The following is a 26271-nucleotide window of genomic DNA, read 5'->3' as shown; positions in this document are numbered from 1 at the left end:
CAGGGAAAACTATCCATTTTTATTCTTAGATTCGATGAAGAATGGACAGCCATGTAGAAACGTGGTTGGACCAAAGAGGTCTGATCTAACGGTAAGAGACTGAGGGGGAAACCAAGCAAGCCCTGTATATTAGGATTCTTCTTGGTCTCTCTGCGTGGCCTTCCTTCTTCCCAGACGCAGGGCAGTACCACTCTAGAATGAGGGTCTTGTAACCTATAATCAGACACAGTAAGTCAGAGAATTTCTTTATGACCAGCTCCTACACAGAAACGCAGGTGAAAGTTAGAGAAAGATCTAGGTTTTACGGTTTTCTCTGGGGGTAGAGGTGTTCCAGTTTCTATGATTTGTGTTAGGGAGGAGGAATTATGGTTTCTATGACACTTTGGGGAAGAAAGAGGGGCAAGAGACTGGGGGGCAGGAGAAGGTTGGAGAAACCTTGGTTCTGAGGCTGCTTCTGAGGCTTCCAATCTCCTTTAGTTCAAAGTACTCAGCATGCCAAAGCACCATGATTGGGGCATCATTTTCTGAGCCCCAATGTTAGGAACTATTAATATTCTCATGGAGCAGTTGAAATTAAGGCCCAGAAAGGTTAAGTAACTTGCCCAAGGTCACACAACTAGTCAATGGTGATGCTGGTATTTAACCACTACTTTCTACTGCCTGTCATCTTTTTTGTAGGGGAGGAATTAGAGGACAAGGAGGTCAAGTGACTTGTACAGGGTCATATAGAACAAGAAACAAAAAGGTTTGGGTCCTTTCTTTCTATACGCTGCAATGGAGTCACTATCTATCTCTGAGCCAAACACCTGCCTTGTGTTCTTTTACAACTTTCTCTTCATTTGGCCCATTCTTTTGTTTCACTTCATTCTACCTTCTTCTACCTTCTTATGTCCTTTGGGGGCACTATTTTTTAGCCCTCTTTCTGTATCCCAAACTCATGACTGCATTTCAACTGAAGTTCCAGAGTTTTTACCGTGTTCCAGGGACTTGTCTAAGTACTTTGCAAATATTAACTCACTTTTATTCCCCAAAACAAATCTGCGAAGCAGACAGTATGATTTATCCTCATTTTACAGATGAGGAAACCGAGTCACCTCACTTGTCCAAGGTCACACAGCTAGCAGGGTAAAGAGTCAGGATTCAAGGCTGAGCAGCCTGGCTTCATAGCCCCATTTAAATAATTTTGCTACAGCCACCTTTCATTTGGGCCTTGAATGGATCAATGTATCCATCTATGGAAATATGTTCATACTTAGGTTTTCCTGGACATAAATACTCTAGATGTTGTTGTTTTCCACACCTTTCGATCTACCTAACAAACACATAAATTTAGACAGTGTGATCCCGAACCCTGAGAAGTAACTTTGGGGAAAGGAATTTCTAAAGGATATATTTGGGATAAAACTAAAATTCGAGTTTTCTGAGTTTGAGTCTGGAATTCTATTTATCCATTAATTTGTTCATTCACTAGCCTGATGTTGCCTATTACCTGTCTGAAAAATATAATAGCAGCAAAAAATTACTCAATTAAGCTGCTTAAAGGATTAGTTCATAAAGATAAAATAAGTTAATAAACTAGTTGAATAGGTTGGAATATGTTTGCAACTGTAGAAAACATGTCATTTTCCAAAGGAAGAGAGAAATTTAGTCTGACAGAAGGGAGGATAACTAGCATGGGAATAGTAATGAAATAAAAATTCTGAATCCAATTTCCTTTGTAGAGATGTATTAGATTTTAATCATCCAAACCAAATGGCTGAAACCTATTTAAAGCCAAATCAGCTAAAATTTGCCTCATACTTACGTAGGTATCATTTTTTTTCATTTGCCACTAGACTAAAAGCTGTTTGCATATGAAACTGAAGGATACACATTTTGGTCTCCCCCAGAATGCCTGGCACAGTGCCTAGCACATAGCAGGTGCTCAATAAATGTTTATTGAATTGAATTAAAAGAAGACATTCGCTACTTATCAATTCTGCATTCACCCCAGGAGAAAAAAAGAGTGAATGTGATATTATGCTCTACTAAGTGCAAAAATGAAAACAAATGCCACCTCAAAGTTGGTAATTTAAGAATATAAGGACATTGAAATAAAGGCTCTCCACAATGGAGAATTGCTTGGAAAGCATTTTGTATATCAAGGTTTACTATAATAATACCACAGAATAGCCCAATGCCTTTCTATTTTAATTTTAACTTTTCCAAGATCAAAGAATAAAAAACTCTCTGAAAAAGACAGTCACTCGTTATATTTGATCTCAATTTAAAGTTTGTTTTTTAACCTACTTAGATTCGAAGTAGAAGAACCTGGGGATTGAAGCAGCCTTGTTAATTTACCTGGGTATATCAGGGTTTTATTTATTTATTTTTTTTTTGGAGGGAAGCAATATACAATATCCCTTTCTTCTCATTGACAGAACCAATTGTGTAAGATACACAGGGGTCAGGCAGCTGTAAATCAAAAATATAATCTTTATTACTCATGAAGGTGCTTAGAGAAGGTGGTTTGGCTCCATTAGCGAGTATACTTGCCAGTATTGTGCCCTGAGATTAAATTTGCCCACTACATCTGCCATGCCAATCTTTGAGTGAAACAGCCTCAGACCTCCAATATAGGGGCATGCCCCTTAGAACTTTACGGCACAGAATTATAGAGGGGATTGAAATACACGCTCCCTACAGGCATGTAGATCCCAAGGGAACAGTAAAATGGACTGACAAGAACAGGCCTACTTTGGTCTTCCAGATGGTAAATCATTCCTCTTTTTCTGGAAGGAATGAGAAAGGGGATGGAGCAAGAGGCTTGGAATGTTATTCTAATGGAGGTCACTTCACACAAAAAATCAGGAGCAGGGACTAATTGTTCCCTCCAACATATGACACATTTTATAGCAGATGTACTCTATTGCTGATAACTTGTGTATAATTTGAATTATATCTTTGAGTAATGATTTATTGAGTTCCTGCTATGTGCCAGGCACTATACTAAAAGCTTTATAAATGTGTTGGCTCATTTGATCCTCAAAATAACTCTAGGAGGAAAAACAGTTTGGTGTTTCCTCAATAAGTTAAACATAGAATTACCATATGACCCAGCAATTCCATTCCTGGGTATACACGCAAAAGAATTGGAAACAGGTGCCCAAACAAAAACTTGCACACAATGTTCATAGCAACAGTATTCACAATAGCCAAAAGATGGAAACAGCCAAAATGTACGTCAACAGATGAATGGTTAAACAAAGTGTGGTATACTGCAACAGAATATTACTCAGTCATAAAAAGAAATGATTACACATACTACAACATGGATGAATCTTGAAAATATTATGCTAATAAAAGAAGCCAGACACAAAAAGCCACATATTGTATGATTCCATTCATATGAAATATCTAGAAAAGGCAAACCCATGAATAGAGCAGATTAGTTGTTGCAAGGGAGAATGGGTAGTGTCTGCTTAATAGTTATAGGATTTCCTTTTAGCGTAATGAAAAAGTCCTGGAACTAGATAGAAGTAATGGTTGCAAAACATTGCGCGCTTAATATGACTGAATTGTACTCTTTAAAATGGTTAAAACCATTTGAAAAGGCCAGCCATTTTAACCATTTAAAAAGGTTAAAATCTTTTGGCCTCTTAAGATGCCTGGGACCCTTTTGTCTGTAGTCAGGAGGGGATTTTAGAAGTTCCTGAGAATGATAATCATTGTACCTTTTCACTGTCAATGGAATGATCAAAGCCTGCTATCAGAGGTCACCTGGTAGACAAGACTGATGAACTTGCACTTAGAATTCCAGATAGAGGTAATGGTTACACAACACTGTGTGCTTAATGTCACTGAAGTGTACTCTTTAAAATGGTTAAAACAGTGAATTTTGCCCATTCAGTATGCTATTGGCTGTGGGTTTGTCATAAATAGCTCTTATTGTTTTGAGATACGTCCCATCAATACCTAATTTATTGAGAGTTTTTAGCATGAAGGGTTGTTGAATTTTGTCAAAGGCCTTTTCTGCATCTATTGAGATAATCATATGGTTTTTGTCATTGGTTCTGTTTATATGCTGGATTATATTTGTTGATTTGCATACGTTGAACCAGCCTTGCATCCCAGGGATGAAGCCCACTTGATCTTGGGGGATAAGCTTTTTGATGTGCTGCTGGATTCGGTTTGCCAGTATTTTATTGAGGATTTTTGCATCGACGTTCATCAGGGATATTGGTCTAAAATTCTTTTTTTTGTTGTGTCTCTGCCCGGCTTTGGTATCAGGATGATGCTGGCCTCATAGAATGAGTTAGGGAGGATTCCCTCTTTTTCTATTGATTGGAATAGTTTCAGAAGGAATGGTACCAGCTCCTCCTTGTACCTCTGGTATAATTCGGCTGTGAATCCATCTGGTCCTGGACTTTTTTTGGTTGGTAAGCTCTTAATTATTAAGCATTCCCTTTGAAAACTGGCACAAGACAGGGATACCCTATCTCACCACTCCTATTCAACATAGTCTTGGAAGTTCTGGCCAGGGCAATTAGGCAGGAGAAGGAAATAAAGGGTATTCAATTAGGAAAAGAGGAAGCCAAATTGTCCCTGTTTGCAGATGACCTGATTGTATATCTAGAAAACCCCATCGTCTCAGCCCAAAATCTCCTAAAGCTGATAGGCAACTTCAGCAAAGTCTCACAATACAAAATCTGTGTGCAAAAATCACAGGCATTCTTATACACCAATAACAGACAGAGAGCCAAATCATGAGTGAACTCCCATTCACAATTACTTCAAAGAGAATAAAAAACCTAGGAATCCAACTTACAAGGGATGTGAAGGACCTCTTCAAGGAGAACTACAAACCACTGCTCAATGAAATAAAAGAGGATACAAACAAATGGAAGAACATTCCATGCTCATGGGTAGGAAGAATCAATATCGTGAAAATGGCCATACTGCCCAAGATAATTTATAGATTCAATGCCATCCCCATCAAGCTACCAATGACTTTCTTCACAGAATTGGAAAAAACTACTTTAAAGTTCATATGGAACCAAAAAAGAGCCTGCATCGCCAAGTCAATGCTAAGCCAAAAGAACAAAGCTGGAGGCATCATGTTACCTGACTTCAAACTATACTACAAGGCTACAGTAATCAAAACAGCATGGTACTGGTACCAAAACAGAGATATAGATCAATGGAACAGAACAGAGCCCTCAGAAATAATGCCACATATCTACAACCATCTGATCTTTGACAAATCTGACAAAAACAAGAAATGGGGAAAGGATTCCCTGTTTAATAAATGGTGCTGGGAAAACTGGCTAGCCATATGTAGAAAGCTGAAACTGGATCCCTTCCTTGCACCTTATACAAAAATTAATTCAAGATGGATTAAAGACTTAAATGTTAGACCTAAAACCATAAAAACCCTAGAAGAAAACCTAGGCAATACCATTCAGGACATAGGCATGGGCAAGGACTTCATGTCTAAAACGCCAAAAGCAATGGCAACAAAAGCCAAAATTGACAAATGGGATCTCATTAAAGTAAAGAGCTTCTGCACAGCAAAAGAAACTACCATCAGAGTGAACAGGCAACCTACAGAATGGGAGAAAATGTTTGCAATCTACTCATCTGACAAAGGGCTAATATCCAGAATCTACAATGAACTCAAACAAATTTACAAGAAAAAAACAAACAACCCCATCAAAAAGTGGGCAAAGGATATGAACAGACACTTCTCAAAAGAAGACATTTATGCAGCCAAAAGACACATGAAAAAATGCTCATCATCACTGGCCATCAGATAAATGCAAATCAAAACCACAGTGAGATACCATCTCACACCAGTTAGAATGGCAATCATTAAAAAGGCAGGAAACAACAGGTGCTGGAGAGGATGTGGAGAAATAGGAACACTTTTACACTGTTGGTGGAACTGTAAACTAGTTCAACCATGTGGAAGTCAGTGTGGTGATTCCTCAGGGATCTAGAACTAGAAATACCATTTGACCCAGCCATCCCATTACTGCGTATATACCCAAAGGATTACAAATCACGCTGCTATAAAGACACATATGTTTATTGCGGCAGTATTCACAATAGCAAAGACTTGGAACCAACCCAAATGTCCAAAAATGATAGACTGGATTAAGAAAATGTCGCACATATACACATGGAATACTATGCAGCCATAAAAAATGATGAGTTCATGTCCTTTGTAGGGACATGGATGAAGCTGGAAACCATCATTCTCAGCAAACTATCGCAAGGACAAAAAACCAAACACTGCATGTTCTCACTCATAGGTGGGAATTGAACAATGAGAACACATGGACACAGGAAGGGGAACATCACACACTGGGGCCTGTTGTGGGGTGGGGGAAGGGGGGAGGGATAGCATTTGGAGATATACCTAATGTTAAATGACAAGTCACTGGGTGCAGCACACCAACATGGCACGTGTATACATATGTAACTAACCTACACATTGTGCATATGTACCCTAAAACTTAAAGTATTAAAAAAAAAAAAACTAGTGAATCTTGTTGTGTGTGTGTGTGTTTTACCACATTAGAAAACATAAACTTGGGAGATAGATAAAGATTATTCCAATTTTAGATATAAGAAGACTGAGGCTCTCAGAGAGACAAGAACATTACTAGCAGGCAGGGGATGAATCTAAGTATTGTGTGATCTGGATGGTGTACAATTTTGGAGGGCCCTCCTTAATAAAAATAATGTAAAATTATGATTATAAAACTGTTAGGCTACCTCAGAAGGTTTTGCAAAGGAGAACTCTGGAGCTTAAGCTGTATTAACTCCAAGGTAAATTCACATTTGCTGTTATTATAATTGAAAAGTAAAAAAAAAAAACCTATAATTATGTTTTCAATAACAGCAAAAACATATAATACCTAGGAATACATCTAACAAAAGATGTGCAAGATCTCTACACAGTAAAGTATAAAACATTGCTAAGAGAAAATTTTAAAGACCTACATAAGTAGATAGATATACCATGTTTATGGATTGGAAGACTCAATATTGTTAAGATGTCACTTCTCCCCATATTGATCTATAGATTCACTAGAGTTTTTTGTAGAAATTGTCAACTGACTCTCACATTTATATGCAAAGAACCTAGGATGCCTACAGAAATGCTGAAGAGAACAAAGTTAAAGGACTTAAACTACCTGGCTTCAAGACTTATTATAAAGCTACACTATCAAGACTGTATGGCATCAGGAGAAACAAATAAATCATTGAAACAGAATAGAGTGCCTTAGAACAGACCATTTACACATACAGTCAAATGATTTTCAACAAAGGCTCTATAGCAATCCAATGGAGAAAGAAAAGTGTTTTCAACAACTGGTGCTAGAGCAATTGGATATCCATCTGGAAAAGGAAGGAGGTGGAACTAGATTTTGAACCCAGGTCTGTCTGCCTCTATTTCCCCTCACTACCTCTCTGCCCTCCTCCCATGCCTTGACTTTGCCCCACCTATCCTTTCTGGCCACAACCTTCAGAAAGGAATCTAGAGCTTGAGACAATGGAGCAGCCGAATCAATCATAGTGTCAGCTGTCTGCTAGGAAGATTGAGACTTGTCAAACGGAATGGAGTCTTGACTCTGAAGGAGTTGCCTGCCCTCAGTCTTTTGGCCTCTTAAGATGCCTGGGACCCTTTTGCCTGTAGTCAGGAGGGGATTTTCGAAGTTTGTGAGAATGATAATCATTGCACCTTTTCACTGTCAATGGAATGATCAAAGCCTGCTATCAGAGGTCACCTGGTAGACAAGACTGACGAACTTGCACTTAGAATTCTTGGGATCTGTTCTATTTCTATTATTTATTTATTTATTTATTTATTTATCATTTTATTTTATTTTTTGAGACGGAATCTCACTCTGTCACCCAGGCTGGAGTGCAGTGGTGTGATCTCGGCTCACTGCAAGCTCCATCTCCCGGGTTCACGCCATTCCCCTGCCTCAGCCTCCCGAGTAGCTGGGGCTACAGGCGCCCACCACCACACCAGGCTAATTTTTAGTAAAGATGCGGTTTCACTGTGTTAGCCAGGGTGGTCTCGATCTCCTGACCTCGTGATCCACCTGCCTAGGCCTCCCAAAGTGCTGGGATTACAGGCGTGAGCCACTGCGCCCGGCCAGGATCTTTTCTATTTCTGCCTCTGTGTGACTTTGGGTATGTCACTTTAACCTCCCTGATCCTTAGTTTCCCCATCTGAAAAACTGGGTTAATAAACACCTCCTCTGCTTTACCCTACTGGACTGCTGTTAGATTCAAATGAAATAGAGTATATAAACATCCTTTGAAGACTATGAAGTGTTACATAAATATAATGTATTATGGGTCCATGTGTACCTTTTGTAGCTGAAGTGAGTAATAATATTACTTCATCTGTTTGAAATTCAAATTTTACATATCAAGTTTACTCTGTAATTATTTTTCTAGTTCCTTTTGTGTTTACAAGAGAAATCTAACATTCTAGTAATGATTCAAGATTCTTTTATTAGTGTAGCTTTTGAGTCAGAGATAACTTGTTTAAAATTTCATTTACTCATTTCTTTGATTCGATAAGTATTTAAAAATTTCACTCATTCCATTCATTCATTTTATTCATCACATTCTCGAGTGCCTACTGTAGGCAAGACAGTGTAAGTGCAGGGGATAAATGGATGAAAAGAGACTTGGTGTCTGTCTGTAAAAGACTCATAGTCTGGCGAGATGTAGACACTTAAAGGGCCAATTCTGCTACAGTGCAACCACTGCTGTGAACGACCCACGCGCAAGGTACCGCACTGGGGAGGAGCTTCTAAGTGTGCCTGAGATATCAGGGTGGGCTTCTCAGAGGGGGTGATGCCATAAGTTGGGACTTAAAGGAAGAAAAAAGACTTTATTAAGACAGTCTGTAGTGAGTGGTATGGGCAAAACATGGCTAGAGTGAAGGATGCTGTGGTGGGTGGAGTGGGGTGGGGAGGGAAGGGGAAAGCGGGGGTAGTGACACATGTGGGAAGGCCAGTTAAGTGGTCATTGCAATGGTCAAAACAAAACAGTGAAGACTTGAAGCAGGCTCATGGTAATAAAACTGGCAAAGAGGAGACTGACTTGAGACTTATTTAAGAGGCAGAACCCCTAGGATTTAGCAATTAGTTAATTGAATGCAAAGGCTGAAGAAAATCTCAGTCTACCTCTTATTAGTGATGTGGTTTTCGGCACAGGGCTTGGCCTTTCTAATTCTCTGTTTCCTCATTTGGAAAATAGGCAGTAATATTACCCAATTCATAGGGTTATTGAAAGTCTTAAAGATGCTTATTGTAAAAGAACCTATCACAGGGCTTTGTACAAATAGATTTTCCACAACTAACTAGTTTTCTTCCCAGTTTCTGTTTTTCTCCTCAGCCTATGCTATAGAAGCATTCTTCCAAATTATGGAGACTTTGCTCTTAGAAATACTCTTAATAGCTAAAGACATCTGGGATTTGAGGCTTTGGGGGCAGCATGTCCTGCCATAACACATCTCTGGAATTTTCATGATAAAGCAACTTCTAGGCTGGATGGATCATGTTTTGAGCTCATGTGATAATTCTTGTGTTCTTAAATTCTCTGAAGAAGCAAGTGGAGCTCCTGGTAAGGTTCTAGAAATCTCCAAATGAGGTCTGACAGTATGGACTCTGTACTTTGGGCCCGGCCGTTCAGTTTACATGGTCCTCACTCCAGACCTCCATGATGCAAGCTGATGGGAGCTGGGATCCTATGGCTCTCCTAGCTGCCAACAGGGCAGTGTGCCTCTTTCCTACTCCAACTTGGGGCAAATGAAGGAAGGATTCTGGAATTTCCCTTTAGTTCCTACATAGGGTGTTGTTGTTCACCATACTTCAAGACCCAAAACTTTTCTCATTTTCCTATAATGCTAGAAACTACAACAAGCAATGGGGAAAGGATTCCCTATTTAATAAATGGTGCTGGGGAAACTGGCTAGCCATATGTAAAAAGCTGAAACTGGATCCCTTCCTTACACCTTAGACAAAAATTAATTCACGATGGATTAAAGACTTACATGTTAGACCTAAAACCATGAAAACCCTAGAAGAAAACCTAGGCAATACCATTCAGGACATAGGCATGGGCAAGGACTTCATGCCTAAAACACCAAAAGCAATGGCAACAAAAGCCAAAATTAACAAATGGCATCTAATTAAACTAAAGAGCTTCTGTACAGCAAAAGAAACTACCATCAGAGTGAACAGCCATCCTACAGAATGAGAGAAAATGTTTGCAATCTACTCATCTGACAAAGGAATAATATCCAGAAACTACCAAGGCCTTGAACACAACTTTAGGAAACACTATTCCAATCCTCCCTTTTCCCTGGTTGAAAGAAATGACAAAATCTGCCATACTTCCTCCCATGTCCTGGCTGGATGACCAGGTGGCATTAGAGAAAGCAACACTTGAGGAGACACAAACCCTGTGTGACGCATCCCTGAGAAGGTAGAAACAGACCTTGGAAACAGTGGGTTGACTACAAAAGCTACTGCCTGGAGAGATGCGGATTGAAAGCCCTGCAGTCTTCAGAGGTTAAGATAATTGAGAATTTAAGAGCTTTCCTAAAGTAAATACTCCCTTTATTTCTGACTACCATTTATTGGGTGTTATTGCTATAAAGGAGGGACTCGTGAGTAACATATGATATTCTTATATACAAATAATAATTAATTATCTCCAGCTCCTGTGGTCACTATTTTGATCAGGATTTATGCCACTCTTTGTAAAACTAGAGCAGAGCTGATTCTTTCCTTTGTCAACCCATTTCACATTACTTTGCTACAGACCATTCAGATCCTGAGCTCCTGGGAGCCCTGTTAAGACACACCAGAGTAAAGTCATTAATGATCTGCCTGCAGAAAACCTAAGCTCTGCTTCTCGTCCCTGGCACCTTCTTTTGTGATAGAGCTTGGTCTAATGGTGTGAAATAATGTGCTAAAAATTTTTTTTTTTTTTTGAGTCAGAGTCTCACTCTGTCACCCAGGCTGGAGTGCAGTGGCGCAATCTCAGCTCACTTCAACCTCCGCCTCCCGGGTTTAAGCAATTCTCCTGCCTCAGCCTCCCAAGTAACTGGGACTACAGGCGCACGCCGCCACGCCTGGCAATTTTTTTTTTTTTTTTTTTTTTTGTATTTTAGTAGAGACGCAGTTTCACCGTGTTGCTCAGGCTGGTGGCAAACTCCTGAGCTCAGGCAATCCGCCTGCCTCAGCCTCCCAAAGTGGTGGGATTACAGGCGTGAGCCACCGCGCCCGGCCTGTGTTAAAACTTTGAGGGAAATTGAGTTTTTCCCCAGGAACTCTGTGCTGAGCAGGGATTCAGTCTCCTGAATGGTGTCTCTGCAGTAGAGAACAGCTGGGACATTGCATCTTCACAGCAGTTCTGCTGGGCTGCAGGATGGGGCATTGCAATTAAATCAGGAGTAGTAGAGGATGGTAGCAGTCTTCACCTGGCAACTCAGCACCCGGTCCATAGATGTAATCACGATAAGTAAATCTGTGGTCTTATAGGAGATGTAATTTAGGATAGTACTAGGAGCCAACTTATTATAATAAAAAATCACATACAATGAATTCTTAATTATCTGATAATGAAGAGAGGATACCAGAAATTGCAGTTCACAGATAATCCAAAAAGCTCATTTCAGATACTTGTTTTTCTTTCTTTTTTTTTTTTTGAAACAGAGTCTCACGCTGTCACCCAGGCTGGAGTACAGTGGCATGATCTCAGCTCACTGCAACCTCTGCCTCCCAGGTTCAAGCAATTCTCCTGCCTCAGCGTCCTGAGTAGCTGATATTACCGGTGCATGCCACCACGCCCAGCTAATTCTTGTATTTTTAGTAGAGACAGTGTTTCACCATGTTTGCCAGGCTGATCTCGAACTCCTGGCCTCAAGTGATCCGCCCACCTGAGCCTCTCAAAGTGCTAGGATTATAGGCGTGAGCCACGCTCAGCTACATGTTCTTTTTCATCCAACATTAATTCAGGGCAGTGAGTTTGCCCTCTGTATTTTTAGCAGCAGATACAGATAAAAGTCGGGCTGCTTTGGGATAGCCAGGCATGGGGGAGCTAAAGCACTGCCTCTGGTTATACCTCTTAAGCTCATTCCCCCTTGTAGCTGTGGCATCTAAGGTCTCAGAGAGGAAGCCCAGAACCCTGAAGAACACACTTCAAAAACCACTGACACACATTAGCTCTCGACTCTCACCTGCCCTGGGAGGTAGGCAGGTCAGGACTTAACATTCTTATTTTACAGATAAGAACAGGTTCAGGGAGGCTATGTCACATCGGTAGTAACCCATGGATCTGGGACTTCAACTCAATCTTCTGGTGCCAAATTCAATATTCTTTTAACTGCACCTATCTCCTGCCCTTTGCTCACTTCCCCAGTCTAACCTCTGATGGTGGAATGCCACAAGAAGAAAATTCACCAAAGGAGAATTAAGGGCTAACCCACACACCATCAGAAATCTACAAAGCCTCCCACATTTGCTGAACTATTCTTTCCTCATTCTGGAAGTGACAAGTCAACCGTGGGTCTGATGACAAGAGGTTGAAATGAGAGTTGTTCTCTGTTTCACTGATCACCTTTAGTGACTGGAATTTCAATTTCTTAATCATTTCTGTCACTGCTTTGCTCTGTCTAAATATTTAGGCAGATCTGTGCAGAGTGGATTTGTCTGTTTGATGTGCTACATATATTTATGTATTCTGATAGTCAGTGAGGAAACCATGCCACAGAGAGCAGATGTGATGTGACAGTTGCCAAGTGTGGCTCTCACTTTTCCTGGCATTCCCTGTGCCTCTCAAAGGCAGTGCTGGATTCTGCCTTGGGACCACAGACTCCTGGAGAACTCGACCACCTGACTTTCCTCTTCTATGTTCATTTCCTGTGAAATATGGCCATATCCATGGCTTCTATTACTTTCCCAAACTCTGGTCAGATGCTCGATTCTATATCTGCAGGCCTAACCTCTCTCTGAAGTTCTAAAGCTTCCTTTCCAGTTACCCGTTTGTAGGAAGCATCCAAACTTGGATATTCAAAGTTAAATTGACTTCTGGCTGAAATGGTGACCCCTGAATTTCCTTGACTAAGGCTGCTGCCACCTACCTCCTAACAAAGCTAGAAAACTCAGAGCTTTCTTGAACCCTTCTCCTCTTTTGCTATCCACTTTAACTAATATACCAAGTCATTTAGATTCAACATTTTAAATATCTCTCATCTCTACCTCTCCGCTTCCCATCCCAATTCGCACAGTTTTAGTTCCATCCTTCATCATTCCTTACCTGACAATTGCAACAGTTTAATGGGTGTTTCTCCAATTAGCTTAATTGGCCTCTTTCTCTGTTGATTCATTTCCTATGTGCCCCAACACTTAACCTTTCTAAGATTAACTTCTTATAAAGGATCCCGCACAGTCTATCTTTAATCCATCTTGTCAGACTCATCTCCCATTGCATAACTCAATCTTTTTTTTAACTTGACTCCTATATCCATTCAGTCGGGAAATCCTCAAGGCTTTTTGATAAAATGTATCTCACAGCCCCTGCTGTGCTGTTCCCACTGCTAGTCTACCAAGATAATGCTGAGACTCATCACTCCTTGCCTGTACTTTTGTGACCATCTGAGAGTTCAGCTGATCTCCTTGTCTCCAGTACACCTTCATGTGTTTTTTCCTCCAGTATATCAATATATTTATTATCACAGCTTTATATTCTATACTTAATATCTGCCACAGTGAGTTCTGCCCTATTTCTCTTTTGTCATCTCTCCGTCTTGTCATGAACTCATTATTTTCAAGATTACCAGCTATTTATAAACTTTCATTCCATGTATATGTTTAAGATCTTAAAATATTAAAATTACAGTAGGCAGATTAAGTTGGAGGAGAAATAACCTCTTTATAATTTTGAACTTTCCCCATTCATTAACATGGTATGTCTTTTTATTTGTGCATAAACATTTAAGTCCTTTAATAGAGTTTTTAAATTTTCCCTATGAGGTTCTTTTTTTAGGTTAATTCTTAGATATGTTATTACTTTGTTGCTATTGAAAATAGTATTTTGTTTATATTATATTTTTCAGCTGGCTGTTGCTAGCATACAGGATGCTTTTTTGTGTCCTTTCAATTTTGGAACCCGGTTTATATATAAATGAGTTGGGTAACTTTCAGGCCTTTAAATTTTTCTGAAACATCTTTGATAAGAGAGAGAGTATCTATTCCTTGAAAGTTTTGTAAAATTTACTTGAGGCGTGTGTGGGTGTGCATGCAAGAGGGGTGTGTGTGTGTGTGTGTGTATGTGTGTGTGTGCACATTTAGGTACAAAGTTATTGATGACTATTTTAATTGATTATAGTTGATTCCAATTTTTTATTTCTTCTTGCCTGAATAATTTTGCTTGAGAAAGTTCTGCCTCCATTTTATTTGTGTAATCAAATTTATTAGCATATAATTCCTCATAATATTCTTTCATTATGTTTAAAATCTATTATATTTTTAGTTATTTTCCATTTTTATTCCATATCTTATTTATTTGTATCTTACTTTTTCTCCCTTATTACTCTTGCCAGAGGTTTGTCTATCTTACAAATCTTTTTGAAGAAAACAATTTTGGTTTTGTTTTTCTTCTTTATTGTATTTAACTTTTTGAGTTGATGAGTTAATTTTAGTTTTTAGCTAAGGAGTATTTTTTGGAATGTCTCTTGCATGTTAAAGTTCCTTTAGCCTTGTTTACCCAAGAATATCTTTATTGAATCTTCACATTTAAATGGGAAAGTTTAGTTCTAGGTTAGAAGTCCTTTTATTTTTACTCCTTGAAAATAACACTCCATTATGCCAGGCGTGGTGACTCACGCCTGTAATCCCAGCACTTTGGGAGGCCAAGGCAGGCAGATCACGAGATCAGGAGTTTAAGACCAGCCTGGCCAACGTGGTGAAACCCCATCTCTACTAAAAATACAAAAACTAGCTGGGCATGGTGGTGCGTGCTTGTAATCCCAGCTACCAGCTACTCCAGAGGCTGAGGCAGGAGAATTGCTTGAACCAGGTCCCGGGAAGCGGAGGTTGCAGTGAGCCAAGATCACACCACTGCACTCCGGCCTGAGCTACAGAGGGAGACTCCATCTCAAAAAAAAAAAAAAGGAAATAACACTCCATTGACATATTGATTCCCACGTCACAATTGAGACAAATGATGTCAAATGTATTTGTGTTACTTTGTAAGTCATATGTTCTCTTTCTGCATGATTGTAGAATTGCCTTTTGGAATTATACTATAAATCCTAAGGGAGGTTTTTTCTGCCCTTTTTTTTTCTTGTTCTTTTGGTATTGTGTTAGTCTTTCTATCTAAAATATGTATTTCGTCTAAAATATTTTATTCTGGGAATTTTAGGTCTTTTTTACTCATATATTATCTCCCATATCAATCATCTATTGCTAAATACATAACAAATTACCCAAAACTTAGTGGCTTGCAAGAACAGCAGTTATTTCTTGTGGTTCTGTGAGTTGGCTGGGTGGTTCCACTGCTCTTCTCTGGCCATACTTATGTGGCTGCTTTCAGCTGAAGAGAATCCAGGGGGCTGGGTTCATCTAGACAGCAGTGGCTAGGCCCCTCTCTCCATGTGATCTTTTGTCCTCAAGAAGGCTATAGTAGGCTTCCTCAGATGGTCAAAGCAGCTTTTGGCACAAGTGCTTACTAAGCCTGTTTGCTTCAAATTTACTGTTATTTCATTGGCTAAAGTAAGTTACATGATCACATATCCCACCCCAACCCCAAAGCACATGTACTTAACACATTTTTGCTTGCATCACATTTATTGATGTCCCATTGGTCAAAATAAGGCAAATGATCAAGTTCAGCATGAATGCGAGATGGGACTGATCATGCATTGTAAGAGGTGAGATTCACTGAGGAGCATAGTTTTGCAATCTACCACAATTCCTTTGTCTTTCCTTCTGGGACTTCTATTACATGGATGTTAAAATTTTTATTCTAATTTTTTTTTCACTTTTTTCTTCCTGGTGCCTTGTGAAGTTCCTCAGCTGAATCTTGTGTTCACAAATTCATATTTTTCTGAATCTATTCTGCTTTTTCTCTCTTCACTTAATTTCCTTAATTAAGCTATTATATTTTTTCTACCTGGTATTTTTGCTTGGTTCTTTTTAAAATGATTGTATTCACTTCATGTTAACAATATACAATCAGGCCGGGTGCAGTGGCTCACGCCTGTAATCCCAGCACTTTGGGAGGCCGAGGTGGGTGGATCACCTGAGGTCAGGAGTTCGAGACCAGCCTGGCCAACATGGCAAAACCCCGTCTCCACTAAAAATACAAAAATTAGCTGGTCATGGTGGCAGGCACCTGTAATCCCAGCTACTTGGGTGGGTGAGGCAGGAGAATCGCTTGAACCTGGGAGGCAGATGTTGCAGTGAGCCGAGATCATGCCATTGTACTCCAGCCTGGGCAACAAGAGCGAGACTCCATCTCAAAAACAAACAAACAAAAAAGCCAACAACAACAACAACAACAAATAATATACGATAATCTCTCTCTTTGATAGTATACCTTATGTCTCTTTTAATTTTTAATTAATTAATTAATTAATTTTTGAGACACGGTCTCACTCTGTCGCCCGAGCTGGAGCGCAGGGGCACGATCTTGGCTCACTATAACCTCCGCCTCCCAGGTTCAAGTGATTCTTCTGCCTCAGCCTCCTGAGTAGCTGGGATTATAGGCATGTGCCACCACGCCCGGCTGATTTTTATATTTTTGGTAGAGACGGGGTTTCACCACGTTGGCCAGGCTGGTCACAAACTCCTGACCTCAAGTGATCCGCCTGCCTTGGCTTCCCAAAGTGCTGGGATTACAGGCATGAGCCACCATGCCCGGCCTATTTTAATTTTTTAACATCTATCCCATCTCATAGGAGTGAAGTTTATTACCTTTCTTTTAGTGGTTGCATTCCTCAGTTATCTGGTATTTTTCACTGTAATTTCACTTTGCCATGTAGGTGTCAGCTATTTGACAGGACATTTGACTTACAGAGGAGAAGCCTAATCTCAGCCTCTCACTGGGGTCATTCCTGTTGATTGTAGGGAGGATGAAGGGAGTCAATGGATCAGAGCCTGGGTTTGATCATTGCTGGTTGTTGCCTCTTCATAAGGTGACCCTGCCCCCATAATCTAAGTCCTCATAGCTCTGTCCTAGATACTGGTTGAGGTTTTGTTGTTGTTTTCTTTTTCCATAGGCGTTGTACTGTCTTGATGGGAAGGCAGAAAGAAGAGGCACTGAGGTACTCCTTTTTGTTCCTGTCCATCCCTCCTCCTCACAGCACGCTTCCAGAGTCATACAGTGAACATGCCACCCCTCTACTGGCCTAGAACTCAATTTTTCTGCCTCTCAATAATGTTGGGGCGGGCAGAATCATTTAAAAAGTTTTCTCTATTTTGAATCTCCCCCTGAAGGGGAAGTTGGCCAACTACAAACCACCATTTAGAGCCTGAGTCGACCCCTCCCAGCCTCAGCTGGGTCTGTGCAGTTTATCCCCTTAGTGGAGTCCCCTCTTTTTGAGGCCAAGTATGTATTAGTCATCTCTGATTTCCCTGGCTCTTGGAACTGTCATATGTTCCTTGTCTTTCCTCTGCTTCCTTCTAGTTTGTTGTTGACATCAATAAGGTCATTTTACTTGGTGCTTTGGCCTCACCCTCTGATATTTTGGAGTTTATGGAGGTGCCTTGATACCTGGTTTTGTTCAAGATGTTATCTGCAGGTGGTTTTGTTTATTGGTTTTGTTTGCTGTCTTAATTGCTGCTTCTCTTTTTGTGGAGGGGAATCAGGGAGTTGAAAAAACCAGACCTTCAGATAAAAGTCCTTAGACATTTGTCCAAACCCACAGAATGTACACCACCAAGAGTGAACCTCAATTTAAACTATAGGCTTTGCGTGATAATGATGTGCCTAGGTAGGCTCATCAGTTGTAACAAATATACCAATCTGATGCAGGATGTTGATGATGGGAGAGGCTGTGCATGCGTAGGGGCTGGGGCAAAAGAGAAAGCAACGAAACTTTCTGTCTCCACTGTGTGTTTCCTTATGCAACCTTTTTCTTAGTTCATGTACAGGCCTCTCTCTTTTTGAGAACAGCCGAGGATCCTTTCTGTCTCTTCCTTCAAGATGTTTCCCTAACCCAGAATACCCCTGGCTCTCCCCTCTGACTATTCTAGTCTTCACCATTCACCAGGGACCAGTTCAAGTCGTGCCTCCTCGAAGACTTCCCCTCTTATGCCTCTCCTTCAACATCTCATCACTAGAAACAGTTACATTTTTAGAGCACTTGAATTTAAATGCCAGGCACTGCTAAATGCTCTATCTATATTATCCTATTTAATCCTCACAACAAACCTAGCAGATACTACAATTACCATCCCATTGTATAGGTAAGAAAACTGAAACTTAGGTGAAACGTAACATGCACAAGGCAATGGTGAGTGGCAGAATTAGGATTTAAATCTAGATTGTGTCATTGTGTCTTCAGAGACCACCTTCTCAAACGTTTTGTTACACAGCATCTCAGAGATGGCTACCATTAACTTTTCTGATGCACTTCCTTCCAGACATTTCTTTTTCTTTCTAAATATACAGATACATGTGCTCTTTTTCTCTCTCTTTCAGATAGGAAAAGTTATTTTGCATAAATTTTATGTAAAATTTGCATACATTTTTTCCTTGATTCTTAAAGTTATTAGCTACAGAACCAAGAACAGTCCTGCCTTTTGCCTTCCAACTAGATTTTAAATTCCTTGGTGGCCTCTTATTTCTGGATATCCCCTTTCACTACAATTAATGCAGTACTGAGCACTCAGCAGGTGCTTTAGAAATGCTCACTGAAATAAGAAAGGACAAAACAAAAAAAAGGCAAATTTTCACATAGGGTATAATAGGTTGTCACAAAGGCCTAGGGGGCTAGGAGAAATGATTCTTATCTCTCTCTGATCTGTCACTTCTAGGTGACTTTGGACAAGATACTCAGGTAGGAAAGGTTGAGAAATGAACCTCCTGTCTCCACAGCTGTGGAGGAAGACCAGACATATTTGTCACGGTCATCAACACACCTCCTGGGCAGGGAGGTTTGGAAGAGAAGGAAGATAACATCTATCAATTGCTCAGAGCTCCCTGCAGAAACCAGACCACACATGTACCAAGGATAATTGCTGGGGGAGGGAGCAGGAACAGGAGAGCTGGTCCTTGTGCTCACCCAGCAGGATGTGAAAAATTCAGCTGGGTTCTTTTTATAGTTTCAATCATCCCTGGTAATGAAGATTCTGCAATTAGAACTCAGCTGGCAGTTGTGTTAGGGATGTGTGAGGCAGAATAGAATCCTGGGTCTGCAGGAGGGCAGGCCTGTTTGTCAGGACAACTTCAAGGCGCCGCAGGAAGCAAGTGATGTGATGTAAGGGCGAGAGTTATTTTTACAGACCACTTTCTAGCCATAATCACTCCTTAAATAAGTCCACTTGGGCATTACAACTTTAACATTTTATTTAGGCTAATTCAGCTCTCAATGATCTGTACAAAAGGAGGGAAGTATTGACACAGATAGTGGAAAACAGTGACACCTCATTTATTTAGGTCACCACTAATATGGAATTTATAATAATTTCACCCAGACTTGATTGGAGTTTACTTGTATATGTTTTGGGAAGAGAGCATTTGTTGAAAAATATTCAAAATGGGTTAGCCTACTTAACAAGGTAAACTGCTTTCAAATACTTAAGCAAAACAGTAAGTAAACTTTTACTGGGCACTTACTATGTGCTAGGCACTGTGCTAAACCCTTCACATGTATTGTTAGCCATAATCCATTCAGTCACCTTACTAGATAGGCACTATTATGAACCCCATTTTGTAGGTAATGAAGTGGGCCTCTTTTCCAAAGTCACATAGTTAGTAAGTGCCAGTCCCTAGATCTAACCCCAGCTAAACCTAAGCCACTTTTGCTCTCAGGCATGAAGCAATAAGTTGGTTACAAATAAGGCTCCTCTCATCACAGAACAACTCTGGTCATCTCTACATGGTATACCTGTTAGCAATTACGGTTATCATCACTGATTTTTAAAAATCTTTGTAGTAGGCCAGGTGCGGTGGCTCACACCTGTAATCCCAGCATTTTGGGAGGCCAAACCAGGTGGACTTCACCTGAAGTCAGGAGTTCCAGACCAGCCTAGTCAATACGGTGAAACCCTGTTTTTACTAAAAATACAAAAATTAGTTGGGCATGGTGGTGGGCACCTGTAATCCCAGCTACTCGGGAGAATGAGGTCGGAGAATCTCTTGAACCCAGGAGGCAAAGGTTTCAGCGAGCTGAGATGGAGCCACTGCACTCCAGGCTGGGTGACAGAGCGAGACTCCGTCTCAAAAAAAAAAAAAAAAAAAAGACCCGCCCGGCCAGCCGCCACGTCCGGGAGGTGGGGGGCAGCCCCCGCCTGGCCGCCGCCCCATCTGGGAGGTGGGGGGCGCCTCTGCCCGGCCGCCCCGTCTGGGAAGTGAGGAGCCCCTCGGCCCGGTTGCCACCCCATCTGGGAGATGTGCCCAACAGCTCATTGAGAATGGGCCATGATGACGATGGAGGTTTTGTTGAATAGAAAAGGGGGAAATGTGGGGAAAAGAAAGAGAGATCAGATTGTTACTGTGTCTGTGTAGAAAGAAGTAGACATAGGAGACTCCATTTTGTTCTGTACTAAGAAAAATTCTTCTGCCTTGGGATGCTGTTGATCTATGACCTTACCCCCAACCCCCTGCTCTCTGAAACATGTGCTGTGTCAACTCAGAGTTAAATGGATTAAGGGCGGTGCAAGATGTGCTTTGTTAAACAGATGCTTGAAGGTAGCATACTCGTTAAGAGTCATCACCACTCCCTAATCTCAAGTACCCAGGGACACAAACACTGCGGAAGGCGGCAGGGCCCTCTGCCTAGGAAAACCAGAGACCTTTGTTCACAGGTTTATCTGCTGACCTTCCCTCCACTATTGTCCTATGACCCTGCCAAATCCCCCTCTCCGAGAAACACCCAAGAATGATCAATAAATACTTAAAAAATTAAAAAAAAAAAGAAGTTAACTTGAATAAAGTAAAGCTATCACAGTTGTCAAAAGAAAAAGAAAAAAGAAAAAATATTTGCAGTAAAGGATAAGAGGGAAGTGTCAGTTTCTTGCTAAATTATGAAATGCCTTTCTCATTCCTTGCTTATGTATGTACCTCCTGGTTCCTTCTCAATTGAATTTAAAACTCTTGATAACAACTCCTACGCTGTGACAACCATTCCACCTCCCTAAATTGTCTTATAAAAACAGAAAGTACATTGGCTCAAATTGACATTTCCATCCTGACAAACTTATCTGGGAGCTACAAGCTGCAGTTTGCTGCTACAGTCATGTCTTTTTGTGGGCTAGGTAGATACTTCCTGTTCCTTCTTTAGGTAGAAACTCTGGGATCACACGTAGCATACAGAGAGCCACATGCAGGGCAGTAGAGACCCCATGAAAATAAGAAAAACAGAAAGAAAGAAAACTTACTGTTTCTTAATGCTCTTATAGTTGTAGAATACAATAATCTATTTTATACTTTTTAGAGAAGATGTCCATTCATGAATGGATACGGATAGACCTATTCATAAATGCGTAAACTAAATTCCCCCTATGTAGGAGCAGTATGGCTTTGTGGATATATATTACTCTGATAAAATGTGCCAATATGCTAAGTCAAGCATAACCATTACAAAAGATGAGTAAACACACACACACAAACACACACACACACACACACACACACACACACGGCTGGGCACAGTGGCTCATACCTGTAGTCCCAACACTTTGGGAGGCTGAGATGGGCAGATCACCTGAGGTCGGGAGTTCAAGACCAGCCTGACCAACATGGAGAAACCCTATCTCTACTAAAAATACAAAATTAGCCAGGCGTGGTGGTGCATGCCTGTAATCACAGTTACTCAGGAGACTGAGGCAGGAGAATCGCTTGAACCCGGGAGGTGGAGGTTGCAGTGAGCCGAGATTGCGCCACTGCACTGCAGCCTTTTGAAACTCCATCTCAAAAGAAAAACAAAACAAAACAAGCCCCCCCACCAACACACACACACACACACACACACACACACATACACACACACACACCCCTAGTGATTATAATTAATATATTGGAAACCTTTATCCTTCTGGTACCATAAGCCTTTAAGTCAACAGTCGAAATGTGAAGTTTCATTTATGTTTATAGTTGTGACAAAGAAGCAAGCCGAAATAATGGTATTTAGTGCCAGCAATGTAAAGATCAATAAGCTGGTGATGTTTCCCTTCAATGACTGGAGCAGCAAAGAAAGTGAGTTGAAGCTGACAGACATTCAAGTGGCTACAACTAAATAAGAGTAGGTTTTGGGTGCTTTGTAAAACCAACTTCACTAATAGCATATGCATTCATACAAGATTTTTATAAAAGATAAGAAAAAAGTTTGAAGAAAGTGTACTTTGGCCTTAGGTTGAATATTAGTATTGAGAAAAGGCTCCTATGTTAAAACAGAAAGGAAAAATCTAAATGTGGTTTTAAATATAGCCCCCTTTAGGCAGATTGTCCCAAACACATTTTTTTTTTTTATCTCTGGTCAATTTAATTGCTGGTAGATTTTTTTTACTTCAGTCCTACTACATTCAGTAGATACGAAACAGAATATGAGTTAATTTTAATTCGAGTAAATCTATGGTGGCAAAATCTATATTAAAAAGAATCACCAATGACCTTCCAAGGACAACTTCCCGAAGCCCTAATTTTGTGATCATCTGCTGTTTTGAATGATATGTGCCAATACCCACTGCCCTTTGTGTGGATAATTAGAGCTGCTGTCCATAAACTATGCATGATAAATACCAGCAGGTACACATGCAGAAGTTGGGGCAACAGGAGCACCTTAGCATGGCTTCCCTTCGGGTAAATTGGGAGGGCTGCTTGATTTCAGGCCTGGGCTGGGCATGGCAGTGGATGGGCCTGGAGTTTCACTGATTCCTGGGCTAAGCGTAGGAAGGCAGGATATGAGGGATGTTCTGAAGAGGTAAACTGAAGAGGGTAGGTGAGAAGCAAGAACCAAATCAAACTGTGGCAGAAATAAAGGGTGGGTGGTAGGGAAAGGTAGAATGAAGAGCTGTGCAGGGCTGCCACCAGCGCATATGGTGGCATTTTGGGGAATTAAAAAAAGATGTGCCTCTAAGTGGATACAGCACAGTGACAGGGTTCACAGCTAGACAAGCGTGCTTCAGACTGGATTCTGTCCCACGGGCTAGGAGCTTACGTTCAGAATGCAGCCTACATAACCATAGAAGGTACCCTGGAGTCAAGAGGAAGAGGCTGGAAAGCCTTCTGAGGGATGGTCAGAGAGACTTTGGAAAGCTGTTATGAAAGTAAAATTAAGAACAATATATACTTAGCATTAAAAAATATAGAAAGAAGTAAAAGTAAGAAGCCCTATATCCCCAAAAGCAACCACTCTTGATGCTTCCTTGAATATTCTGGAAAAAAAAATGTCTAGCATAAAATTTATATGTATAACATTTATATACTAGTATATAGATATGTACATTTACAAATAATTTTGTATTTACCTAAAGTGTTCCCATGATACATAGTTTCTGCACCTTACCCTTTTCATTTAATATATTTTGAAGTAATTCATATGGTTTATGTTAATCCCTGTCTTTCTTTTTTCTTTCTTTTTTTTTCTTCTTCTTTTTTTTTTTTGTTGAGACGGAGTTTTGCTTGTTGCCCAGGCTGGAGTGCAATGGCATGATCTTGGCTCACTGTAACCACCGCCTTCCAGGATCAAGCGATTCTCCTGCCTCAGCCTCCTGAGTAGCTAGGATTACAGGTGGGCACCACCACGCCTAGCTAATTTTGTATTTTTAGCAGAGAAAGGGTTTCTCCATGTTGGCCAGGCTGGTCTCAAACTCCGACCTCAAGTGATCCGCCCGCCTCAACCTCCCAAAGTGCTGGGATTATAGGCATGAGCCACCGCGCCCGGCCCATGTCTTTTTTTTTTTTTTTTTTTACTGAATATGTGGTATCCCATGATATAGATGTACTGTAGTTTAATCAGTCTTTTGTTATTAGATATTTAGATTCTTTCTGATCTCATACTATTTTGATACTTCAGTAAATGTCCTTTATATCGCTCTTGATATCCTGGTTAAGTAAGGAGAATGAAGTGGAATCACAACAGTATGTCCAGTTCAGGCTACAATGAGCTAAAAGCAATGGTGGGAACTTGGCCTGACAAGTCTCTTGCCTTCAAGAGATTTGCCTTACTTATGGTGGCTGATGCCAAATGGGCTCTGGGGGTAAAATGACCGGGTGGTGCATTGGGAAACACATGCCTTGCTTCTTGTAGGTCTGATATAACAGCAGCTGTCTTTCTGAAGAGACCCATAGAATGACCCACGCACTCACCCCTGCAGTGGCTGCCCTCACACCCTCTGCTTTACACAACTGGATGGGTTATGAAGCAGGTAAAATCTCTTTAACAGCACTCTGCGGAAAACAGGCCTTGAGTGGCAGCTGTGGATCCAGCTCCACTTGGCAAACTTTTTTCCAAGAGAATGGATCTTTTGAGAATACCTCTGATGTTGTGGTTACAATCCATTTCAGAGCTTCTGTGCTCGATTTATACTTCCCTGGAGAGCTCAGTGGGCTCAGTAACGCTGAATTATACTGGCTCTGCTTCCAGATTTTCTAAAATGAGAAATTGAGGAAGAAGTTACATTAATGACCTTCCTTCTTCCTGAAATTTCAATCAAATGATAGGAAAGCAATCTGCATAGTAATGACAACACCCCTCCAAGAAAATCCCTGTGCCCCAGCCAAGGAGAAGAACATGGAAGTCGTATCTATAATGAAATTCAGACCCATCCCCTTCTAAATCACAGGGAGGTTAATTCAGCCTATGCAGTCACAATCAGAAGTAGCATAATATAGTGGTCACTGGGACAGCTCACATTGTTCTTCTCCATATGAAGGGCAATAGAAAATAAACTGTCACCTGGACAAGGCTTGTGCTGACAGGGACCTTAATCTGGGACTGGTTGTTAAGGACTTTATGAAGGTACCACTGACCATTCTGAACTATGAAGGGAAGCCCTGCCTTTTTCAGCATCTAAGCAGAAAATATAGTAGCCAGAGTTCTTGCCCTAAATTCTCAAACCAAAGGATTACACAACTACTGGATGCTAATGGTGCTAATGGGTCACACTTTAGAGGAGTTAGAGTTGTTTGGGAAGGGAGAGAAGTACACATTCCTAACCTTTTGAGAGTGTCTACCCACAGACCTCCATTGATACCTCTGCTAGCCAGAATGTGGTGCTGGGGGTATTTACTGTTATGACCTGGCGTGGCATTTCTCATGCTTTCATTGATTGCTCCAATGAAATTACATGGAGCCTTTACTTTCTGTGATTAAATAATATTAACTTCTCAAGATGAAATAGATCGGCACTCAATCCTCAGGGCTGTAATGGCAACTAAAGAGCCACCACTTGGTGTCTACAACCTGCTGGCATTCAGCAAGATTCCTCGGTCTCCAAGTTGTTCCCTAGGAGCCCTCCTTGTCTCTCCATTGCTGAGTTATCTCCAGTTCTTCCCAAGCCAGTAATTAGAGGAGGCCTTGGCCATTGAATATGCCCATTGTCCAGCTGAGTTTTTCAAAAAAAGAGGCAAGCTTTATTCCTTTTCTGTTTATTCTTGACAAGTGCTCCAGCCCCAGAAAGGTTTCAGAGAATGGCTTTCTTCCTAGAGTTCCAACAGAACTCTTGTCTGTGTTGAGCTTGAGGTTCTGATTGGTCCTTGTGCAGAGCCTTGTGAAGGGTGGTGTCATGTGTGAAGTGGGCCTGTGTGGAAATGCTGAGTGAGAGGCACTGAATGACACCAGGGATTCCAGTGAACTAAGACATTTACACCATAAAATACTGCTGCTGGATGGCATGCACTTTAGTGCTGGATTTGACCCTGTATTATTTGTTTCATCATCTTGGGGGATGTGTGTGTGTGTGTGTAAGTCAGCATACCTATTCCTATGTCCTTTCCAGAGAGTTGGGCTATTTCCAAACTGTTACATGCTGTATTAATTTCCTGAAATTACCACAAATTTGGTGACATAAAGCAATAGCAATTTAT

The 26271-nt window shown here is 40.8% G+C and overlaps 1 long non-coding RNA gene across 1 annotated transcript; it reads right to left on the bottom strand.

Moving 5' to 3' along the window:
- On the bottom strand, positions 1 to 25886 carry LOC101132973 (uncharacterized). Its single transcript, XR_173654.5, has 3 exons — positions 25649 to 25886; positions 24721 to 24834; positions 1 to 213 (listed from the first exon to the last, which is right to left on the bottom strand). It is a non-coding gene; the product is annotated as an uncharacterized lncRNA (long non-coding RNA).
- Positions 25887 to 26271: the final 385 nt, after the last annotated feature.

The sequence above is a fragment of the Gorilla gorilla genome, chromosome 1 (assembly GCF_029281585.2).
Source record: "Gorilla gorilla gorilla isolate KB3781 chromosome 1, NHGRI_mGorGor1-v2.1_pri, whole genome shotgun sequence".
Lineage (NCBI taxonomy): Eukaryota > Metazoa > Chordata > Mammalia > Primates > Hominidae > Gorilla > Gorilla gorilla.
The sequence above is the reverse complement of the archived record's forward strand: the minus strand, read 5'-3'. Positions and strand labels throughout refer to the sequence as shown.